The sequence below is a fragment of the Cibotium barometz genome, chromosome 43, assembly GCF_041138505.1.
Source record: "Cibotium barometz isolate CiBa-2024 chromosome 43, ASM4113850v1, whole genome shotgun sequence".
Classification (NCBI taxonomy): domain Eukaryota; kingdom Viridiplantae; phylum Streptophyta; class Polypodiopsida; order Cyatheales; family Cibotiaceae; genus Cibotium; species Cibotium barometz.
Window position 1 is genome coordinate 18039856 of NC_141088.1, and position 14741 is coordinate 18054596.

The 14741-nt window shown below is 40.3% G+C and overlaps 1 pseudogene; it reads right to left on the reverse strand.

Moving 5' to 3' along the window:
- Positions 1-283: 283 nt before the first annotated feature.
- LOC147613629 (germin-like protein 1-1 pseudogene) overlaps positions 284-14741 on the reverse strand; it is a 68600-nt pseudogene continuing 54142 nt past the window's right edge.

The window sequence follows — 14741 nt, forward strand, 5'->3', positions numbered from 1 at the left end:
ATTAAAATAGCCAGTGGACTAACATTAGTTTCCATTTTGTTCCCCATTTGTGTATCTTCTTCACCTATATCAAAACTTCCTGGAAATTTCAGATTTGAATCAACATGATCCCTATTTTCAAAACAAGAGACAGATATATATGATAGTTAAATATGTATGTTAGAATCAATCGATGCATACCATAAGACTGCGATTTTGCTTTGTACTGTATCTTGAAGTTTCTAAACACACTCATTAGATACTCCTTGGATTTAAATTATGATAAATGAACTGGATTTAAATTATGATAAATGAACTTACCGCTGAAAGGCATTGTAGTTCCTTGTCACAGCTAGGAGAGGGTGGTCCTGACGCTAGCAGTGAGGAGGTCCACCTCTTTCTTCTCGATGCCGAAGGCCGTTTCGAGCACCTGGTCGGGGAGGGGCGGATTGGCCGCGAAGAGGGCGGCGGCGAGCTGCGAGGTAACCGGGTTCTGGCTGTTAAGGGCGGAGATGGCCAGGGCGGGCTGGTGCATGTCGGGGTTGAGCTGGAAGTGCACTAGGCCACGGGGGAAGACGAAGAGATCGCCTGGGGAGAGGTTCTGCTGGAAGAGGGAGTTGTTGGTGGAAACGAAACCCACCTGGAGCATGCCCTGGGCCAGGTAGAGCACCTCGGTGGCGCGGGGATGCACGTGGGGAGGGTTAAGGCCCTTGGGCTGAAAGTCGATGCGCGCGATGGACAGGCCCTGCGTGTTGAGGCCCGGGAAGTTGGTCGCGAAGGCCAGGTTAACGGCGGAGCCCAGTCCTTTGACCAGGGGTGCCGCGTTACGAAGCAGCGTTGACGTGAAGTCCGAGGGCTGCAGGTCAGCCCGTTGAGGGTGAGTGGGCCGCCGTCCGCCACGCAGAAGTCCTGCAGAGGGTCTTCATCGGCGGCACTCACCTCGACTATGAGCAGCGGCGGCGCAGAGGAGGCCAACAGCATCAGCGCGGCCAGAAGCAAGTAGCTGACTGCCATGACTGAGAGACTCGTCGCTGCAATTTATGAACGGCGCCCGAGTTCAAAGATTCTACTATCTCCCACGCCACGCCACGCGGACGCCACACCTGAAAGCAATTGGAGTTCGATTCGGTTCTCCGGTCAGCATCTTACGGCAGCGCTGCCGACGTAAATTTTTTTTTTAATTTTTTAAAAGTTGGACGATTTTTATTACATGAGGATCTCGCATACCCTTCTTATTATTACAAACACACACACACATACCTACGGGTTTAGGAAGTACAAGAAGGTAACACCATATGCAATGTAATGTAGGCACTGCTGCCATAAGATGAAAAACCCGTGATCTAAGTTTGAGACCTACCACCACTAAAACCAAGAAAGTCCGGACAAGTTACGTAAGTAGTGAACACAAACACATTTCGTGATGAGAATAGATCATGTCTCACTGGGTCGTGACCCCATGAAACCAGATTCAATCCTAGATATCGATTTTGTAGAACCCATGAACTCATCAATCCCCATGAAATCTTAGAGTCATTAGGATACTTTCACTCTTCTACAAAAGCATCAATTAGACTAGCAAAGAGTGAGCAAGGGAGCAATTTATGAACGGCGCCCGAGTTCAAAGATTCTACTATCTTCCACGCCACAAGGTGAACGCTATCTGAAAGCAACTGAAGTTCGACTCGGTTCTCCGGTCAGCATCTTACGGCAGCGCTGCCATAAGATGAAAAACCCGTGATCTAAGTTTGAACACAAATGTCATCAATCCCCATGAAATCTTAGGGTCATTAGGATACTTTCACTCTTCTACAAAGCATCAATTTGGGGTCCCCACAGGCTACAAATATATATGGCTGGAGCCTTCCTTTACTCTTGTGGAAGAAAATATTTGAAGCACCATAGATCTAAACATATTAGTAGGAACTTGTATGAAACCATACCATACTATGCTTCAAAGATTATGAGACATAGAGCAACATTCATTAGGGAAAAAAATATGATGCCTACAGATATGGTTGATCTTGAGCACATTAGGTATTTGGTGAAGTTCATGATCCGCACACGATAACTAGGAGGTGGATTGCACTACTTTATTGTAAACTATACATCGATAAATGCAAACATTTCAACCCAATGATAGTAGTCGAATAGTTAATGTGAGACCTACCCCACCATCACATCGCGAGCACCTACCAAATTATGTATGTAGATTTCTTTGACTCTCAACCAAGTAGAGCATATGCATTTGTCAAAGGAGGTGGATTGCACGACTTTATTGTAAACTGTACATCTATAAATGTAAACATTTGAACCCAATGATAGTAGTTAATGTGAGACCCACCCCGCCATCACATCACCCACCAATGTTGAATAATAAGACTAGCACATTCTACCTTCTCCACTACACTATATGGGTCTGGGGACCACTGTCCTACCTAAAAACTATAGGACTATCTTTACTCTTGTTTAAGAAAGTGTTTCTACTGACCTGCATCTACATAATCCCTTATGTAAAAATAAAGTCATGCATGATTGTAAGCTAGTGGAGACACAAATCATGCTTGTAGAGCCATATTTAAGTGTGGACACATTGGGCAACTCAACACAAATCATGTGTTAGTGACTTCATGATGCAACACACTAGATGATCAACTAGGCAAGTGAACACAAATCATGTGTTAGTGACTTCATGATGTAACACACTAGATGATCAACCTTCATTGTCAAATATATGGCTACGTCTACCCTTGCGTAATAAAAGCTTTTACTTAGTACTGCATATTGTTGAAAATCAATTCTCCATCCTTGCCATGATTAACTACTACAATGCCCCTTTTTCTAGGTGAAGCCAATGAGACACAGATTCCCTGAAGATCAGCTTATTCAGGGTAAGGCCATCAATAGTCTGATGGTTAAGAGACAAGTTACATAGGCATGGCATACCTGTAAGTGCAGAATGACATACCCATACTAGACTATACTAAGGGTAGAGGGAGATCTTCTCCAGACATAATATCCTCACACTCGAGTCCTCACACTGCAGGCTACAAATTGTAATGCCGCATTTCCAAATGTCATATATAAAGTTATACTTATGGATTTCAAAAACCTTATATAATTATTAAAATTTGGTATGATTATATAGATAAAATGAAATAGTGAAAAAATAGGTATGTTTACGATAAAAAACCAAAAGTAAGTCCGCTTTAATATACATCACTATTTTGGAAAATGGTTCATGAAAGTTATTGATTATAGCCACCCTGATAATTTTAAGTACCACATAAGTATATTCTGCTATGTAACTTGAGTCTTACATAGACAATTGTAAGGTTCTACCAAACCTATAATTTGGACCCAAGGGACGTAAGAGCTAAAGAGAGGACTAGTTTAAAAGACAGTACATTCTTTCAGCCTAGTTTTTCTTATATGCATGCTTGATACATAAATGATGATTTCATTTTCATGTATTTATGAGAATACAAAGACATTCTTTCAGCCTAGTTTTTCTTATATGCATGCTTGATACATAAATGATGATTTCCTTTTCATGTATTTATGATAATACAAAGACATTTCATTTAATATCTAAAGTATCTTTAAAATCATCAATATAAGTGCCATGCGACAATCAATCACTACATGCCAACAATCACAACAAACAAATAACTAAAAAGATATAACATTGTGACAAAAAGGTAATATTATCTAGATATCTTGAAATGAACATGTATGTTTGGTCTTTTTTCCTAGATAAACCCATGAAAGAACTCATCAATCCCCATGAAGTCTTAGGGTCATTAGGATACTTTTACTCTTCTACAAAGCATCAATTTGGGGTCCCTACAGGCTACAAATATATATGGCTACAGCCTTCCTTTACTCTTGTGGAAGAAAATATTTGAAGCACCATAGATCTAAGCATATTAGTAGGAACTTGTATGAGACCATACCATACTATGCTTTGTACAAAGCATCAATTTGGGGTCCCTACAGGCTACAAATATATATGGCTACAGCCTTCCTTTACTCTTGTGGAAGAAAATATTTGAAGCACCATAGATCTAAACATATTAGTAGGAACTTGTATGAGACCATACCACACTATGCTTCAAAGATTATGAGACATAGAGCAACATTCATTAGGGAAAAAAATATGATGCCTACAGATATGGTTGATCTTGAGCACATTAGGTATTTGGTGAAGTTCATGATCCGCACACGATAACTACTAGGAGGTGGATTGCACTACTTTATTGTAAACTATACATCTATAAATGCAAACATTTGAACCCAATGATAGTAGTCGAATAGTTAATGTGAGACCTACCCCACCATCACGTCACGCGTGAGGAGCACCTGCCAAATTATGTATGTAGATTTCTTCGACTCTCAACCAAGTAGAGCATATGCATTTGTCAAAGGAGGTGGATTGTACGACTTTATTGTAAACTGTACATCTATAAATGTAAACATTTGAACCCAATGATAGTAGTTAATGTGAGACCTACCCCGCCATCACATCACCCACCAATGTTGAATAATAAGACTAGCACATTCTACCTTCTCCACTACACTATATGGGTATGGGGACCACTGTCCTACCTAAAAACTATAGGACTATCTTTACTCTTGTTTAAGAAAGTGTTTCTACTGACCTGCATCTACATAATCCCTTTTGTCAAAATAAATTCATGCATGATTGTAAGCTAGTGGAGACACAAATCATGCTTGTATTTAAGTGTGGACACATTGGGCAAGTGAACACAAATCATGTGTTAGTGACTTCATGATGCAACACACTAGATGATCAACTGGGCAAGTGAACACAAATCATGTAGCTTGAGTCTTATAACTATTTTAAGGTTCTAAGAAACCTATACTTCAGGCCCAAGGGACGTACGAGCTAAAAGAGAGGACTAGTTTAAAAGAAAGTACAATCTCTCAGCCTAATTTTTCTAATGTACATGCTTGACAGATAAATGATGCTTTCATTTTTATATATTTATGAGCATAGAAAGACATTTCATTTAATATTTAAAGTATCTTTAAAATCATCAATAGAAGTGCCACGCCACAATCAATTACTACATGCCAACAATCACAACAAAAAAATAACTAAAAATATATAACATTGTGATAAAAAGATAATATTATCCAAATACCTTCAAATGAACATGCATTTTTGGTCTTTCTTAAATTAAAAAAAACAATTTTGAGGTAAAATACATATAAGGATTGCAGGGATATCTATATCTACTCCTCCTTCATGTGTAACATCTCAATGTAACTTATTTGCACTCTACCCATGCCTAAACATAAAGGTCATGTAAATACATAAGAACTTAGTACCACTTTTCTACCATCTAGCCATATGTCTAATAGATAGAACATACACTGCAGAGGGGCGGTACTCACCTGGGCTATGAGGGCGACGTAGAGGAGGCCAACACCATCAGCGTGGCGAGAAGCAAGTAGCTGACTGCCATGACTGAAAGACTAGCAAAGAGTGAGCAAACAACTCGTCGCTGCAATTTATGAACGGTGCACGCTCATCGCCCAAGTTCAAAGATTCCACTATCTCCCAAGTTCAAAGATTCCACTATCTCCCACGGGGCAACTCGAGTTCAATTAGGTTCTCTGGTAAGCATCTTACGACACCGCTGTCGTTATGTATGTTGAGTGGATTGTATTTACTTGATGCATGAGCCATTTATGTATACATAGAGCTTCGTATGTTCTATTTATTGGAACGTAAAGCTATGCATGCACCATAAACCTATACATGCTCTATGTATCCAGACATAGAACTATGTATGCTCTATATGTATGTATGCATAGAGATCTGCATGCTATATATATATATGCATAAATGGATCATACATACCTCTATGTATGCTCTATGAATGCATACATAAAGCATACAGAGGTCTATGTATGCATAAATGGAGCATACATAGCTATATGTAGGCTCATGTATGCATACATAGAGCATGCATAGTTCTTAATACTGCATGGATTGAAAAAAGTAAGGGTGGTTAATGCTGCTTGGATTGAAACAAGTAAGGGTGGTTAATGCATTCCTTAAATGACGTAAGAACCTACTTTCTTATATGCATCATGAAATAAAAAAGCATGCGTGCGGTGTACGTAAGAGTTGAATGCAAGGAAAGATTTTCAATGGCGAGGCTCTAACTATAGTGCATAGTGTGTATGTGTTAGTGTATAGTGCATGAGTGGTGTAGAAAGTTGAGATATTTTTACATAAATCTCTTGGCCCTCCTCTCGAAAAGTAATGTTTTGACTCTTATGCTTGCCCCTCTCACACAATTGACTTGACTTAGACTCTTATGTGTGTCTTTCAATCGCACGTGACTTGGATAATGATGTATACATGAAAGAATTAAAGTGCAAAGGATAAATGATAGCTCTCCACTATGTTTTAAGGTTTTGAGCAACACAACAGGATAATTTTTTATTCCATCCTCCATTTTTTTGGCATCAAGGTATCTCCTCGAAAGCGACACAAATGGAAAGCCCAAATACACACACTCACTAGCTTAAGAGACTAACCAAGTGAAGTTCACTTACCTTTTTCTTAGCGTGGCAGATCTTATATACTCAACCGCCATATTGGAGAAGAGGCAGATCTTATATACTCAACCGCGATATAACCATAATGCACTGGTAATTTCTCATGACCATTCTCACACTCCACAAAAGTACAATTAGATCTTTCATGCCTCCCTTTACTATTATATGAACCTCCAATGTCACGACTCCTAGAGTAATGCATCAGTTATAGCATTACTCACATAAGTGAAATGCATTTGGCTCAGTGATCATGATATGTATGTTCTTTGATGCAAGAAATGGGTTGGGTTGGCCAATTACTTAATGATTCATAGGTGGTGTTGTAACCTCTTCCAACATTGTTGAATCCTCTTCTATATTGATTAAAGCTTCCTTAATGATTCATAGGTGGTGTTGTAACCTCTTCCAACATTGTTGAATCCTCTTCTATATTGATTAAAGCTTCCTTGACCTCGATAAAAACCACGACCTCTTGTAGCAAATTCTTGTTCACCTCTTTTTTGGTCTTGCATCTCTCCTTTTGAAATGATTTCTCTATGATGCGTTAAGATTGTTCTCTAGCATAAATATTCTTGTGTTCTTTCCTACAAATCTCTTCTTAAGTGCTTGCCATGTTTCACTATAGCTATTTTCTTATCTCTTATATGAGTATGCATGTTATCCTTTGCGTTGAAGTGAATCGTATACTTATCCATTTCTACTCTTTCTGGCCAAGATTCTTCCTCAATAGGATCATGTTTGTACCAGTAACTATACAAGTAGCCTCTTCAAACCAAAAATAATTTCCATCTTAAATCTCCATGTAGCATAGTTGTTATAACTAAGCTTTCTCTTTTCATTGAAGAAAAACATGTTGTCAAAGCCAACCATTGCTTTGAGATAGAATAAAAGGGAATGAAATAGATGTACCTGAGAAGTAGATAGCTCTTTCTTTGTTGTAGACAATGAAAAGTGCTTCTCTAGAAAATATGCCATGATAGAAGAACTACTTAGCTTGAGTAAGTCTAGAAGTAAATAGATCTGAATCTGAACCGAGTAGATTTGATAAGTAGTAAATAGACTTGAGCTAAACTGAGTAGATCTAATGTAATAAATGCTAGAAAATTCTAGGCTTGCAAAAGAATATGCTAGGATATGCCAGGCTTTTTGTGAAATGTGCTATTTTCTATTAGGCTCTAATACCATGTCAAAAGAATTGAGATTGTGCTCAAGAGTGAACTGCAGAAAGTGTGTAGGAATGAGCTTAGGTGCAAGAGAGAAATAAGGGTTAGGGTTACAAGAATGTTTTGTACCAGAGATCTACTCATTTTCTAACACATTCCACATGGGATGAGCACTTTGAATGCTTACAAAAAGTATTAATCAAATACAAAGAGTACAGGATCTCCTTCAATCCTTTCAAATGTCAATTCTAGGTTTAGCATGGAGTGATCTTGGGAGATAAGAATGGCATATCTATAGATCAGAGTGATTGCGGCAGCACTACCGCCTCCCACGAACTTCAAGGGAGTGCAGTGCCGCTTTATGGGCCACATGGGGTACTATTGACAATTTAGTATCTTTTATGCTAAGGTAGCATGTCTACTATACAAATTACTCATACTATTTGAGTGAAAAAATGAGTGTCAATAGGACTTTGAGGGGTTGAAATAAGCATTGGTCAATGCACCATATTCATGTAGATGCTTCAAAGTTTTCCACAAGATGTGTTTTGGCATAACTAGTTAGCATAAGCTAGACTTCCTAGTCAGCTTTGCAACTAGGAATCCTTTACAAGGTAGAGATCAACTATACTATGATAAAGCATGAGAGAATAAGTGATGATCTATCAGAGGGGTTCACTTGCCATATAGAAGGGAATGCCACTTAGGTGCACAAAACTCATAAAAACCCCCCATTTAAGTTTCTCTAGAGAATAAATTATACCCTCTTTAAGCTTATGAGTCTTGCTTATGAAACTTAAGTATCCCATATTGAAGGTGTTAAAATTCAGCAGTAGCTATTAATGCAGTACATGTGGTAAGAGGAAACCCGTATCATGGGTTTACGCTACACTACAAGAGATGGGGAGCATAGTCGCATGATGACTAGGGCAGGTGCGCAGGGTGTGCATAGTTTTAGAGTATGGCTATGCACACAGCTGTATCCTCATGCACAGACACATGTATAGCTATATGTATAGCCACATATTTGGGGGAAAATCTACATCCCAGGAGAAAATTCTAGAGAGCTCAAATTATCCCAATATCACAAAAGAAGAAGTACAAAATGTAATGTAATACAATCAATTATGGACTAAATCAAGACTAGCAAATTAAGAAATTGATTAATGAATAACCCCATCATTCCATGCATTCAAACAATGTTTAGATACAAATCCATTGCATCTATAATGACTTGGCAATGGAACACCAAATCCACAAATGACATTATACATGTGTGTGTTGATTCTAATCACATCCAAGACAAGTGGATGGACTTTGGGTAAGAGCCTCTTCACATTTGCCTTGGACTAGAAATGGATGGAGTCAATCCATTTGGCTTACAAATTTCATCATAGAGTACATAGCCCATTTTCCTATTTAAATATAACTTGCCACCATGGGTAGCGATAAACAAGGGGTACCTTTTACTTTCCTTGATAGTTCTAGGGAAGTACAAGGTGAAGAACATGGACGTCTACTTGGATCCATTAGTTAACAATTTACGCATGTTACGGGATGGTATCAAGTTCATGATGCATCCAAGTAGTTTGGAAAAAGGGTTACAATAGTGCAAGGACTACTTATGTGGATCATGCATGATTGGCCGGGGCTATGGACAGTGCTCTAGTAAGTTTATTATTCTACAATTTCTTGATCAAATATGATTTTTTTATTGTACATCTCAATTATTTTCATATCTCATCACATTGATTAGAATGTTTTGTAGGGCTTTCAATATCTGGTTATGATGGATACCCTATATGTGGGCCTAGATTAAACTACAAGGGATGAGGCTCATACCCGCGCTCCTAGCTGCTAAAAATGACTTGTGAAAAAAAGTGGCGGGCCCGTGTATCAGTGCGTGTATAATCGCGGCCAGAGACATGCGTGTAAAAGCGCGTGTATAGGACTGTTCAGATGCATTGATACACGGGTGTATACACGCATTCTATCAGTTCAGCTGCATTTAGACGCGCTGATACAAGCATCTATACACGCGTTTTGTGACTTTAGATGCACTTATACACGCGTATTTCTCAGATTTGACACGTTTATACACGCGTGTTTTACAGATTATCCACGTATATACACGCGACTTTTTACAGTTCTGGCGCGTTTATACACGCGAACAGAGAGCAAAAAAAAAAATCCAGAGTGCTATTTGGTACCTGAATGCTGTTCCAGCATTGTAGCACCCAATGACACTCTTTGGATTTTTTTTTTTGGTGCATTGGACCATCCACGAAGAACATATCCACGAGGAAGATTAAGACAAGAATGACATGAATGCATACATTGTCAATACACGATTCAAGACAGACATGAATGCAATACTATCGATTCACGATTCAATATTACTATCAAAATTTCATACATATATACAAGGGAGTCCATATGTCGAAGTAGCCCATGGCTTCAGTTTACAAAAAAATATATACAACCACATCCTCAATATGGAATGTGATACTATAAGTCTGAGACCCAAATGATGACTCAGTGCTCCCTCCATGCTCAGATGAGCTCACATCGGTCGGAATGTCCGATGAGTACTGCTCACGTCCACCCTCTACAGTGGCGGCGGGTGGATCATGCAGCTTGTGCCTGTTCAAGTAATATATAGTATATAAGTATATATATATATGTAATTCAATAGACCAAAATCATTCGTTTAGAGTTTTCAAGTACCTATCAACCGTATGGTCTCATGGCCATCTCAAACTGCGCGTCCGTAATACGTCCCTTGGCTCTGAAGATGGCCCACGTGTCACGTCTGCTATGCTGGCGAGCATACCCAGTATCGTGGGCTGTGGGCTTCCTCCCTGTAACCCATCGCTGTATCATAATCAACACAATTTGTAAGATTAAAACAATCATAGAATCAATGAATTAAGTAAACAATCAAATAAAGTGGCAAGATACTTACGAACTCTGCCTCCCATGACTCGACGCCACCAGATCCGAAATGCAAAGATCCAATGGTCTCCATCTGGATCCGTCGTGCCTCCACATGCTACCTGCTCTTCACGCCACCCTTTACTTGTTTCTTTGCCTCCTTCCACTCGCATTTGTGTGCAGTGGGCAGGTTTCTCGGCAGGATAGCCACCCGCCGCCGCAGCTACATTTAGCCCATCATCGTACGCGAGTTTTTTAAGGTGAGATATTTTATTACTTAAGATCTCCCTTATTTGCGTCCTTCCCCATACATCCGAGAATGTAGCATGTGGGGGATTGGGGTACCGACTATGTACAGCCTCTATCACCTCCCCAACTAATCGGCTATTTTGATCTTTAAATTTAATAAAACAATTTCTATATAAGTTTGATACTACCCCACGCATGTACTCCATTACCTCTTTCCCCCCTCGCATCCATCACTATCCCGCCCCTATCTGTCACATCATAGCAGATCACTCCCTCCACCTCTCTCATCTCCTCCTCTTCCGAACTGTCTCCTCCAACTCTTCTCCCTCTATCTCCTCTCTCACCGCGTGCCCTACTACCTCTCCCACCAAAGCACCCGCTGCATCCTCCACTCCCACTCTTCCTACTGCTCCAGGTGGAGTCACGACTAGGGGATTGTCTACGTGACGGTGGCTATGAGCCCTGACGTGACGGTGGCTCTGAGGGTGTACGTAATGGTGGCTGTGAGCCCCGACATGACGGTGCTTGGGAGGGTGTGCGTGAGTGTGTCTGGGGACGAGGTATGTCTCCGAGCGATGGACATGGAAGAAGAGAAGCTACATGCCATCTCGTCGGACTCGTAGGCATAGACGGCAGTGGAGTGCCCTGGATAGTTGCGGTAGGGGTATAGACACCAGGCATGGAAGGAGGGGGATGGGCATACATGTACTCTGTAAGCTCAACTAGACCAGGATGGCGCCCAAAATGATTTAGCATCTCCATCAGCCAATTGGTGTATGCAAATGGATCGGATGAAGAACCTGGAATATCCATAAAGAATCTGCAAAAATAATCCTCATGTACATCATGGGCTGTCTCTTGACTCACACAAATATCATCATCCAAGCCACCTATCAGCCTACAAACTATAGAAACAAGAAACACAGTCTCGTGTATACACCCGTCCAGAAACGCGTGTATACACCCGTCCAGAAACGCGTGTATATGCGTGTGAACAGTCTGTGCAGACAGGATACATGCAGATACACACGCGTTTTTACACGCGACCTATGCAAAAAAAATTTTGAAAGCGACCGACCTCCGACAATGTGTCCTTATAAAAGGCCCACTGTCGCCCCTGTCAGAATCGTTCACCCAAAATAGCAACCAGAGAAGGAAAAGGACGGAGACAAACCCAAAGAGCAAAGAGAAAATAGCATAAACAAATCTGAGGAAAGAGACAAGGCAAAGGACAAACTGACTCACCTCCGAAAAAGTGAGTCTTCTTTTTTGGTCGGTTTCCTTTACCCGTGTGTGCTCCTTCTCTACTCCTTGCCTTCTCTACTCCTTGCACTTAGGTTTAGTGTCTGTTGAAAGAGGCAAAAACGAAAGAGAGCAAATATGTTAGTTCAAAATGTTTATTTGGGGAAGGCGGGTTATTTTTAGTTTAAACAGGTCGTCGTGTGTGTAGAAACACGTGTATTTTTGCGTGTATGATAAATTAGCCGCGTTTATACACACGATTTTAAGGATCTAGCCGCGTTTATACACGCGATTTTCAAGAAGTAGCCGCGTTAATACACACGATTTTTAGGAAATAGCCGCATTAATACACGTAATTTTTAGGAAATAGCCGCTTTAATATACGCGATTTTTATACTTTCATTAAAAACATATTATGATTTTGTGTTTTCTGGTTTGTACATAGAATGTCATCAACCTCCTCGAGCAGTTCTGGTGAAGATAAAACAATGCATCATCGTAATCGCGATGTGTGGTTGGGACAAAGGATCAAGTGTATGTGTAATCGATGTCAAGGATGCATTGTACAAGCACGTCGAATTACCTTGAATCACATCTCTATATATGGAGAATGGAATCAAACAGGTTTAGAGGTGAGTAGATGTAAATTGATGGTAGTCAAATGACTCATGGTATCCAAATTAAATTAATGGAGTTGTAATATATAAACTCTAATTTAAGCAGGATGCAGTACCACACCCTAACATGGTGCCCTACGCGTGGCGAGAGCACGCAAAGCGTCGACGAGATGATGCTGGAGCTTCGAGATCTATTGTCAGAGATGAGTGGGAAAGGGATGACAATAGCCCTGCACCCCACGAAGTTGTGGAAGAGGAAGTGTTTGATAATATGGTGCGGAATCTTTTTAAGGATGATCCCAAAGGTATGGACGACGATGATATGGAAAAAGAGCATCTTTACAAGGCTTCATCGACACCGGTTTTTGAAGGGTGCACATTCTCTATTTTACGTGCTTCACTTGAACTACTCAATATACAAACAGTTTATGGATGGAGCAATGCAAGCCTTGACGCATTATTGAAGTAAGCATTCTAACTTGCAAATTTGAATTAGTGCTTTAAGGTTTAGGATCTAGGACTAATTGATGATATTGGATGCAGGCTATTATCAAACATGCTTCCAAAGTGAAATAGACTACCCACCTCAAGAGACATAGCGAGGCGCTATGTGACATCTCTTGGAGGATTGGATTATGATCGCATACATGCATGCGTCAATGATTGCATTCTCTTTCGTGGGACGCATAAGGAGGCTCGACATTGTCCCACTTGTGGTGAAGTAAGGTATAGAACAGATGTGAAGAGTTTTGATATACCTCGTAAAGTCTTGCGACACTTTCCTATAATTCCTCGCATCAAACACATGTTCAAGTGCAAATCCATAGCAGAGCTCATGTCATGGCATTCCTCACATCGATCGGATGAAGGCATGTGGAGAATTCCCGCAGACACTCCTGCTTGGAAGCATATTGAAGATGAGTGGCCCAGCTTTAAAACAGAGCCCAGAAACTTGAGACTTGGCCTAGGTATGGATGGAGTGAATCCATTTGGTTTCAAAAGCACTGCATACAGCGTGTGGCCAGTTGTGTTGGTGAATTACAACATTCCACCATTAATGGCCAATCAAGAAGGGACATCTTATGTTATCCCTTCTAATTCCAGGGGAAACATAAAGTCAAGCATATGGATGTTTATCTCGAACCATTAATTAATGAGTTGGAGGAACTATGGAGAGGTGTTGCGGTGGTGGACATTAATAGGCCTCCCTCCTCTCGACACTTCGACTTTCCAAGATACAGTGATTATTCTGGTAAGAATTCTAATTACCTCCCTACTCTAATACTATTGGATATATTAATTATAAATATTGACTTTATTATTCTAACTTTTATTTATATTTTAACAGGTTTGAAAACATCCGGTAAACATGCATGTCCTGTTTGTGGCCCTTCATTAGTACATGAGTATGCTGACGGTTTGTGTAAGACCATATTCGATAATCATCATTGATTTCTCCCCTCAGATCATCCTAAATATGTTGCTAGTAAGAGTAACATTCCTCCACAAACACTTTGTGTAAAAGATTGAAAGCGTATTTGGGAGTCTATAAATATTCTTCCTCCAAATGGCATGAACAGGTATAGTAATGTTTTTCAATCTTGTTTTATGTAGTCTCTAATTGGATTAAAGGTCACATAGAGCAATCCCTTATGTAGGTACTCCATTTTTTCGGCTACCATATTGGACCCATCTTAAGATCAACCATGTTCTTGATCCCATGCACATCTTCAAGAATGTGGGATCTGGTATTTGGGAACATGTTATTGGTAAACGAGATAATGTTAGCGTACGTGAGGTGAGGACTTGCGGGTCGCAGGACGTATGTATCAAGCTTGGCCACGAGAGGAGGGTGGGCACGTTCGTCTTCCGCCTGCACCATGGATTATATCAAAGAAAGAGGAGAAGCAGGTAAAGCAGGCCATCACCACTTTGTGTACTCCCACTGGATGCATGAGAT